Source organism: Vespula pensylvanica, chromosome 3 (assembly GCF_014466175.1).
Source record: "Vespula pensylvanica isolate Volc-1 chromosome 3, ASM1446617v1, whole genome shotgun sequence".
NCBI lineage: Eukaryota > Metazoa > Arthropoda > Insecta > Hymenoptera > Vespidae > Vespula > Vespula pensylvanica.
In genome coordinates, this window is record NC_057687.1 from 520,056 (window position 1) to 530,244 (window position 10,189).

At 38.9% G+C, this 10,189-nt stretch overlaps 1 protein-coding gene across 3 annotated transcripts in view; it reads right to left on the bottom strand.

The window, feature by feature from the left end:
* LOC122628121 (inactive dipeptidyl peptidase 10) overlaps positions 1-2,075 on the bottom strand; it is a 91,314-nt gene extending 89,239 nt beyond the window's left edge. For all 3 annotated transcript variants that reach the window (XM_043810012.1, XM_043810009.1, XM_043810010.1), the window contains exon 1: positions 1,124-2,075. The gene's annotated coding sequence lies outside the window, so the exon portion shown is untranslated. The remainder of the gene's footprint in view (positions 1-1,123) is intronic.
* Between the last annotated feature and the right edge of the window lie 8,114 nt (positions 2,076-10,189).

Here is a 10,189-nt window from a genome sequence, read left to right on the forward strand (position 1 = left end):
TAATCGTTAATTAATTCGACGTGACGCTAATCCTGCCGAGTTTTGAGATAATTATCGCGAAAGCTACAAAGCTAGATGCAAACTAGTCTCGAAGGACGTCTATGTGACACCATGATTGACACTTATGACACGTGTTTGCGAAACACGAGGACGTGCATAATGTAAGCACTTCTACTACGAGGAAACACTGGTTTTAGAGTCCATGGACTATTTTATGAATTATTCGCAAAAGTTTCGATCAAAGGATTGTGAAAGTTGAAGTATAAGAAGGATTACTTAAGCGAGATGCAAAAAATAAAGAGAATAAAAAAAAAAGAAGAGACAAGAGGATCTTACAAACTAGGATGACGCGGTTGCCAAGCGATCATCCTTGAAACCCTATCATATAAGGAAGCTCACTAAAGGACAACAGTCTAAACATCGCGTCATGCGAAACAGCACGTCCAAATTGTCATGCGCGTAAAGAATTTAAACAAGATTCTCGAACGAGCTTCCTAAAAAAGAAAATGTCAATAATACTCTTTCATGAAGTCACGTTCTATTTTCCAATGATCTATACGTTTGACTATACACACTGTTATAAATTTTCTTCGTTGATAGAATAATTTAAAAGAAAAAAAAAAATCCTAGAAAACGAAGTTACATAACAAATATGTTTACGTTAATACGTTGTCGTTATGAGATACTTCTTTGAAAGTTTCGAAGTCACGACATGAAGATTTATGGAAAATCTATATCAGCAACAATGCATAATACATGATATATATTGACGAGATGAGAAATATTTTAATACGCAAAGCTCTCTTCGAATATCAAGAATCCTCCCTTAAAACGTTCATAAACAAGGTCCTCGTGGAACCATTAAATAATTATACCAACGTCTAAAAACTTAGAAAATTCGTCGACAACCGTCAAGACGCATCGAGATAACTTCTTAGATAACAAGACGACTGCTCACAGGTTCGATTGCTTCTGAAGAAAATACAAAATGATGGAGTCGAGAACTGCACCTAGTGCAGGATGGTTATCCCAAATGTTATTCCGAAAACTTGATTCAAATGTCGGCGGAAGTAAAAGAGAGATGATAACGGGAATCATCGAAAGAAGACATAACGTAACTTACCTCAATGGAGGCGATCAGAAACCACAGCTGGTAGTCTCGAAGGACAGGAAGGCGGTAGCTCGACGATCCTGCTGGCTGCCTCGAGGGAAGTTCGCCCGGGCGGCATGGCTCCCACCTCTTCACCCTGATGCTCCCGGCTGCTGTTGCCCGGCAGAAAGAAACGCTGTTTCTTTCACTCTGTTTCACGAGTTATTATTCTTTATCAACAAACACCTATTCGATATTCTAATATCTCAATTGATGTATCTAACTATTTGAGTCTCTCTAGCTCCTCGTTCTCTCGAAGAATTCGTTGAAGAACACAATGAACAAACAAGAAAATTCCAGAATCACACCAGATTATGTTCGACAAAGAGGAAAAGAATCCGTCCTCCTCTTTCCCTTTCTCTCTCTCTCTTTTTCCTCCCTCTCTCTCTCTCTCTCTCTCTCTCTCTCTATTTCACCGAAGTTCACATCGCGTCGCGACGACCACCGACCACGTCCGGCATCGCACTGGGTCGATATACGTGTGTGTGTCCTTGCGAATGTCCTGTACGTATGCGTGCGTATCGCATAAACGTTGATTAGAACGGGAAGAGATTGAAAGAAATTAAGGAAGAAGGGAAGAGAAGGGAAAAAGAATTTTTAAAGAGAGAAGAAAGGAAAGGGAAGGAGTTTAGACAGGGTGGAGAAAAACCGAGGGAAATTTCGGAAAGAAAAGGAATAGGAATAAGGGTGAAAGTAGAAAGAGGAAGACAATGAGGAAAGGACAGGAGAGGATAGGACGAAGAAAGAAAAGAAGAGGAGAAGAAGAAACGGGCAGAAGGAGGCTCGCGAAAGAGACTCGCGACAAGCTTTCGAGAAGGATGCTTACTTCAAGGAACGTGTGTGACTATCAATAGGATCAGAAGTGGAAAGAGAAGAGCACGAAAACCTGGCCACAGGACACGATGGCCCGGCCACTGCGCCGGCACTGAGGCTACGCCGCAGCCTCGGTCTCCTGGTGCTTCCTCCCTCTTTCTCCCTCTCTCACTCGCTCCCTCGTTCTCTCTCTCTCTCTCTCTTTCTCTCTCTCTCTCTCTCTCTCTATCTATCTATCTAGCTCTTTCCATCTCTTTCTACACAGAATCCCTACTACTGCGCACGCAGTCTTTCTCTCTTTCCTTCTCTCTCCCCCTTATCCTGTTGGTTCTCCGTTTTCATTTGATCTTTCTCCCCTTTCTCCAAACATACCACCCCTCCATTAAATCTATTCCCCTCCCTCTTCTTCCCCTTTATTCTCTCTCTTTATGATACATTTTTTCTTTTTCTTTTCTCCCTCTTTCCACCCTTCTTTTTTTACCTCTCTTCTCTCATATCTTTCCAATCTTTCTGCATACTTGTTGTATCCTGTCTCCTCGTCCTTTTTTACTCAGTTATATTTATTTCACGACGATAAGTGGTAGGACAAGTCTAATTCTTTAAAATAACCGGGCACGCGGACCCTTTCGACACGTTCCTGAACAATCTACCACCTCCTCCATCAGCACCACCTCTACCTACTGCTTTCCCTCTCCCTTTCCCTTTCCTTTCTCTCTCTATTTCTCTCTCTCTCTCTCTCTCTCTCTCTCTCTCTCTCTCTCTCTCTCTCTCTCTTTTCGCGTTCATCTTCCGACGTATCCTCCGCCGATTCTCTCTCGCGCGCGCGTATACGACTACCACCACCCCAACACCCACCTTCCTCTTCACCACCGAGCAAATGCGTTAACGCGTCTCCGTTGCTTTGCCGATTCACATTCTACCCTTCTTTTCTCCAATGAAGAAGAAAAGAAAAATATCGGCCTACTGTGTACTACTGTTGAATTTCTCTCTTTCCTCTTTCTCTCTCTCTCTTCTTCTCTGTCTTTATATCTATCTATCTTTCTCTCCTTTCTTCTTTTACTCAATGTCAGGTATCAATGTATCGTTTCATTGTTTACCATGAAATATAAAAAAAAGAAGAAGAAAAGAGAGAGAAACTGTGCCACATACTGTATTATATGATTGGTAATCTTTTTCAAATAGATTTAACCTTTCACCTCGTATACATTCATAAGCTAATCTTTGAACGTGTTGCCGTCATTATTTTATTGTTAATTCTAGCTCCACTTCTTTTTCTTCTTCTTCTTCTTCTTCGCATGAAGACGTGTAAGAAACTATTACGACCTTAGACACTTCGAATTTCCTTCCGTGACTGTTACTAATTAACGGGAGAAGAACATTTACTCTTCGTTAACTCATACATATGTAAGTAATAATAAACACGCACGCAGGAAGAAGTCGTTGTAAGTCTTGGACGACCTCAATAACGGTTCCGCCCACGTACCCGATTAAAACCAACGTCGATTCAAACTTTTCCTTTGCTATGCGGTCACGCAAGATGAAAAGCCACGGTCTATCCTTATTCGGCCGTATCGATTGCCGCGATAAGAGAAGTTGCATGCATGTCCTTGACTCGCGTACACCTTTTCGTTTCCGGGGCCAAGGCCGGCAGGTGTGAGATTAATCGTCTAGAAAGCGTGCGATTTTTGCAACGTTAAGGGCGAGTATAGGTACTCTCTAGGGTCATTAAGAAACAGGCCTAACGGCTTTTCCGCTTTGAAATAAGAATAGAAGATAAGATCGACGATATATAATTCTATTCTTTGTTCGATCACTAAGATCAAAATTAAAGATCGTACTTAAGTGAACGAAAACGTTCAAAAAGAGGATTTATCTTTCGGAGTAATTGTAATGATTAAAGGGAAGAGAAAAAGAGAAGAAGAGTGATTTATGGATAATTGATTTAATAGAAAAAAAGTGTAATTGAAATATAATGGAAAAAGTGAAGTAGAAATGACGTGCGAATCATTAAAACATTCGTTTCGAGTATCGTTATGAAAATGTTAAGTAGTAACAGAAGAAACAAGTCCGACCGATCAGATGCAATTCGATACCATCCGCAACACTGCCTCCTATTTCCTATCAAGTGTCGATATCGACGGACTAAATATTAGTCCCATAAATTCATTTGATGAATTCCCGTTGTCAGAGGCGTTTTATCCGCGTCAAAGGGCTCGAATATCCTTGCCCGAAACATATTCAATGTCCGATCACGCATGACGCTCTAGACAATACCACTGTATTTAGAGCCTATATTCCTTTTTCGTTATCGTGCCATCAAATTTCCTGCACCATTCTGGTAATGTGCGCATCGAGGCTCGTACCTTTTGACATTGTTTCTTGATTTGATTGTTATGAATCCTGGAAGTCCTTGGAAATTCCATGGATCTCTGAAATTCCGGAAGGATCTCTCATTCAACGAGAAAAAAGATAAAAGAAAATACCCTTACAGATTTTCCATCGGACGAATCCGCTTTATAGAATCAAATTTGTTTCGCTTTGTTTCCAATCTCGAAGAAAGAAAAGAAGAAAAAAACAAATAAAAAAAGAATACGATCGTTGTCCGATTTGCTTCGCGAAGGAATAAGTTGGATGGAAAAATGCAAAAACAAAAAACAAAAAGAGAACAAAATCTACTGCCTTATCGATACTTCGTTTGAGCTGTTAAAAATATCAATGGGAGAACATGAAGACGAAGATGAACGATGCATGGGAATGAAGTTTTAACGAAATCGTGACTGACCCATACGTATGAGTATGCCTCTCGGTGGGATTAGGTTCGAATTTGGAGCATCACCAGTGAGTTTCGAAAGCTCGTCCAGGCTCGTGTTGTCGTGTGTCGGCGTACTATGTCATTCGTTCACTCGCTCGCTCGTTCGCTCGCTCGCTAGCTAGCTAGGTAACTGGCAGGGCGCATTTGCATCAGGAAATAATTCGAGTGCTCGTTGATGCTCTATAGCACACCTTCTGTCCCTCAGTGTCCTTTCGACAGAATAAAATGTTTCCACTTTTAGTCACTGCGTCCTGCATTGTACTAGCAGCAACAACAGCACCAACACCAACACCAACACCAACACCAACAGCAGTAATAGTAATAGCTAATAGTAACAGTAGCAGCATCGTAACAACCATTCGCGTCGCCTACGAACTCCCAACGGCGGCGGATGTGACGTAGTCTTGGCAAAGCCACTCGTCGACGATTGATTCTCTCAAATTTCAAGACATGTAGAACTTAAAATTCGCTATTTCAATTTATGACGCTCGCTATCTTTTCATTTTACTTTTTTATATAACGATTATTTACAGTCATTAAATATTTGTGATTATATTTGCATGTAAATAATTCAGTTCATTTATAGAATTCTACATTAAAAATCTTGTAACCCGATTATTTTTTTATACGGAGAAATCCAGCAAGTTGTAATACATCCAATCGATTATCTTTAATATAAACTTCTTATATCCACGGATCAATTAAATTATTATTCTGTCAACTATTATATTTCGTACAATCTATTACATTTGTTTTCTTTTTACGTACTATTCATTTATAAAGGACGATGGTTAACAAAAATTATTCACAGCGTATGACATTAAAAAAAAAAAAAAAAAGAAGAAGAAAAAAGATAGACAGTAACCATGTAATATCTCAATTGAAAATCATTTACAAGATGGTAATGAAGTGCACTAAAACTCGAACACAAGTATGCGAACTATGAATCCTAAATTTGGAGCTATCCAAACTAACCATATCCTTCCGACAGGAATGACAATCTAAGAGAAATATCAAGACCAGAACGCATAGCTCGTAGCGCCGGACGTTTTACGTGGACTTAATGGGTACGAAGAAGAGAATTGGAGTGAGATAGATGAAGGAAGAGGTGGGCTAGTCAGCCGGAAGGGCTAGACAAAAGAGACGAAGTCTATTTCCGCGTGGTCGAACGATAGGAGGAGTAAAGGGGTGGTGTGCGAGGTGGTAAAAGGGAGGAAGAGAGGAAGAAGAAGCAGAGGGAGAAACGAGGGAGAAAAAGTGGAGGAACGGTGAAAAGGGGGAAGTGGGAGGGAGGGAGAGAGAGACAGAGAGACGAATAAGAGACGAAGAGAGGGATCCTGATGTTGCACCCATTGTCAGCGACACTGTCGACGAGATGCAACAATAGCGACTCTACTGTCACCGGTGCGTCGACGGCTTTTCATCGTCCCGTAAACGCTATCATCGACCACGATAGCTATCTTCTCTCATTCTCCTCTTCCTTCTAACTTCTCCTCCTTTTCCTCCTACTATTCCACTTCTCGTTCAAATCCATGTAGCGAACACTGAAGAAGTCAAGAATGTAGTTCAAGTACGTGAAGGAAGCTGCCCGAGGCAACGTCTCTCTATCGTTACTACCACTTCTCTACTACTTTTTTCTTTCTTTCTTTCCTTCCTTCCTTCCTTCCTTCCTTCCTTCCTTCCTTCCTTCCTTCCTAGTTTCTTACTTTCCTCTTTCTCCTTTCGAGCATTTCGTCATTGTAAAGATGCGAGAAAAGAAGCTGAAGCTGAACAGCTTCGTTCCAGCTCGTTCTTCGTCTGACAAATCGCTATTTCGAACGGACAAATTGCAATAGGACAATATCGTTGGTTCCATCGATGGATCACAAAAGTATTTAATGAACTACTTATTGGAAATTCTCCATTTTCTTCTTCAGTGTTCATTAAAAACGAATTAAATGATTTCGTTGACACGGTCGTGTACTATATGGAAGAGAAAGAGAGAGAGAGAGAGAGAAAAGTTAGAAATCCGCTCGAGCGTTTCACGTCGTATGTTTGTAACAAAGATGCAAGCTTGCTTCCAGAAATGTCACGCAGGCAGGAGTCTGAAACTAATCCTTAGGGATAAGCCGACGACTGGTACGTGTGTGCGCGTCTGTTGGATTTTCTTGAGTAAGCTACATTTACATACACTCGATTATGGCTAACATCAGTTCCGCAAACTCTTTCATATGGCTGGCTATGGCTTTGAAATTTTACTTGCCACGTAAACGACGATTTTTGCTTATTTGTAGATTTATAGACATTACAAAGGATTTTTCGAATTGATTCGAAACGAGATATCGAGACACGAAAGTAATGGAATTTACTGGAGGAAACAAATCGTTCGGTTCGTTCCTTAAATGATATCCTACATCGTATCGTTTAATTACCCAGACTGAGAGTATTATACCTCAAAATTAATCGTCGATCGTTACACATTGTCAAATGAAAGAGCTCTGCAGTTTCAATTCTATGAAAGTTAGAAAATTACATTTATATGAGATTTGGGTGAAAACTGGCGGAATGATATTTTGAAGTTAGTGGAAAACGTCGAGTGGATTTCGATTATTAATTTATAATACTTTTTATTATTTTCTCAGAAAAGATAAAGAAAGGAAAAAGGAAATTCAAACAGAACAAAAACGTCGACTTTTACTCTTTCAATATTTTAATCCAAAAAAAACTAAAAGAATTTCAGAAAGTTCTAAGTTTAAGAAACAAAGAAACAAAATTAGCGTAAAAATTTTTTTATGGAAAAATAAAATATTCTCGAGTAATTCAACATTGCTTCGCTTACCAACGTAATTCGATACTTGGAAAACGTATTATTGTAGTATTGCGGTAATTACTTCCGACTGAAACATAGTACTTGTATTATTGCTAATATAACGATGAAGTAGAAGCCATATCGTCGACGTTGATATATTCCAAGTTTACCGGTAATTGTCAGATATGATGCGTAGCGATATTTTACAACCAACGTTAATTTTCCTTTCCTTTCTTTCCCCCATTATCCTCTCTCTCTCTCTCTCCCTCTCTCTCTCTCTCTCTCTCTCTTCCTTCATTTCAAATTTACGATGCACTTTACCACAGAACGCGTATTCGCGGTTTTCAACGCGACCAATTTTCCCTTTCATGTTTTCTAATTGTTCCTCAATAATTCGTATCACCAAGATTTCGCATTATAATTTCAACTTGAAATTAGATCTACATATACAATAACGTTATTATGTAGGCAATATCATATATATTATAAATTTTGATGTTATAATTAGACTTATATTTTCTCTCTCTCTCTCTCTCTCTCTCTCTCTCTCTCTCTCTCTCTCTCTCTCTCTCTATCTATCTATCTATCTCTCTCTATCTATCTATCTATCTATCTCTTTCTTTCTCTCAATTGGCAAGAATCACAGTGTAAAATACAATAGAACGTTAACGAGAGGCCTCGAGATATATATCTTAACATAAATTGAACTAAGGCCTTTTCTGTCCACACGAATCACGTACACCTTGGCGAACTCGAAATGGTGCTCTTAATGGCCGAAGAACATGGCGAAGGTCGTTTTGGCACGCAAATTCACGTTACCGATGTCTCTACGGTTGATTTACAATTTCGGATTATCGCTATCCTAAAAAGAGGTTGATGCTTAACCGATAGACGCGCGTATTTTTTTGTTGTTATAGCTTCTTCAAGGCTTATGGTCTTCCGCTATATATTTGTCCCACGTTTCTTGTTTCTTTTTTTTTCTCTTTTGCGACGTCGTATGTAGAAACATAGGTGAACTTCGACCTTCTATCTAAATACAATCTCGACACACGTCGTTTACTCGCGATTCGTGTCATCACTAGTTCGAAACACGTTCGTCATCTTTCACCATCGATAAATCTTTGAGTGAGTCGTCTATCGATCTTAGAATCGTCTCGTAAAACCTTGAAAAAGATTGACGTTTACGTCGTGTCAGGCAAAACCTCCTCATTTTTTAAGAGACGTCTTGGAAACGTTGCATGTATTATCTTCGTCATTTTTTACACAGGTGAAAGAAAGAAAGAAATAAATAAATAAAGGAAAAAGGGGGACCGAAAAAATAGCGAACAGAGAACCGAACGGTGATAAAGCAATAAGAAATAACATCGTAGGAAATTTCATAAGATTTTATATCGTGACGACGAAGAAGAATATAATTCGCGTGTCCTCGAAGCATCACTCACTTTATTGTACAGACTAGCTGTAGTACGCTCGTTTGCTCGAAATAAAGCAAAAGGGACAGAGGGTGAGTAAAAAAGGGAGGGAAGGGAAAGGAGAAATGTAACGACCCTGAACCGCGACTTTAACTGCGAGTTTGATCCACGAAATCGCTGACTTTTTTATAGTTTCTCACACGTTCGTTTACGAGCAAATATTTTCTTCCTTTTTTTTTTCTGTGCTGAGACACGTTTTTATTAAATCATCCAACTCGTAAAATTTGAGGGAATATTAATCACATAAGTAAATCTCATCGTACTGGTTTTTAAAACGTTTGGATGTCGTAATAATCAAAAAAGATCTTTTTTATTTATCGAATGGCAGCTTTAAGACGGAGCAACAAGTAGCACGATCGTGTACAGATTCTGACAAACATTATAAGGTATCGTTGCGTGATAGATCGTCGATATGGCAAACATGATAAATCTATTTTAACTATGCATATACGATCTTGTTTCTTGATTCCATTAAGGAGAAAATACAAATTTACATACCGAAAGTTTTGTGATTGATAACCAAGTTAGAAAATTATAATTAAATACCAGAAAAGATGTATCTCATTTTATGTTCTGCAGATCGATAAATATCTTAGAAAGGAAGAGAGAGAAATATAAAATGAAGAAAGTTTGAAAGGAATATTACGATGTTTTATACGTAAGAAAAGTGGCTGCGTACGCAGCAGTTAATAGCCTTCCTCTCATCATCGGTACCGCAAACCACTAGCTTTACCGACGCCAACGTCCAATCAGACTCATCTACCCTTTACCGTCTAAAAGTGGACTGCCTGGACCAGGAGAAGCAAGACGAAGCACAGACCCTCTTAAACTTTTATGGTTGTAATAAACGTAGAAGCAGGCCACTGGTCTATATGACTTATCATTGTTTTTTAGATCGTATAGTCTCTTGACACCTTTTATACACGAACTCGGATATCTCAAATAACGAAAAACAAATGATTATGATTGATATCGCTTAGATGCGGTTAGATAGCTCATATAAAGCTAAACTTTCAAGATATTTTTGTTGTTATATTTCCTTGCAAATAAAAAAAAAAAAAAGAAAAGAACTATCTTTAATTTATAACAAACAGAATGTACTACAAATAACATATTATTTGATATGATTTAACAAACGAATTGTTTATTAGTGC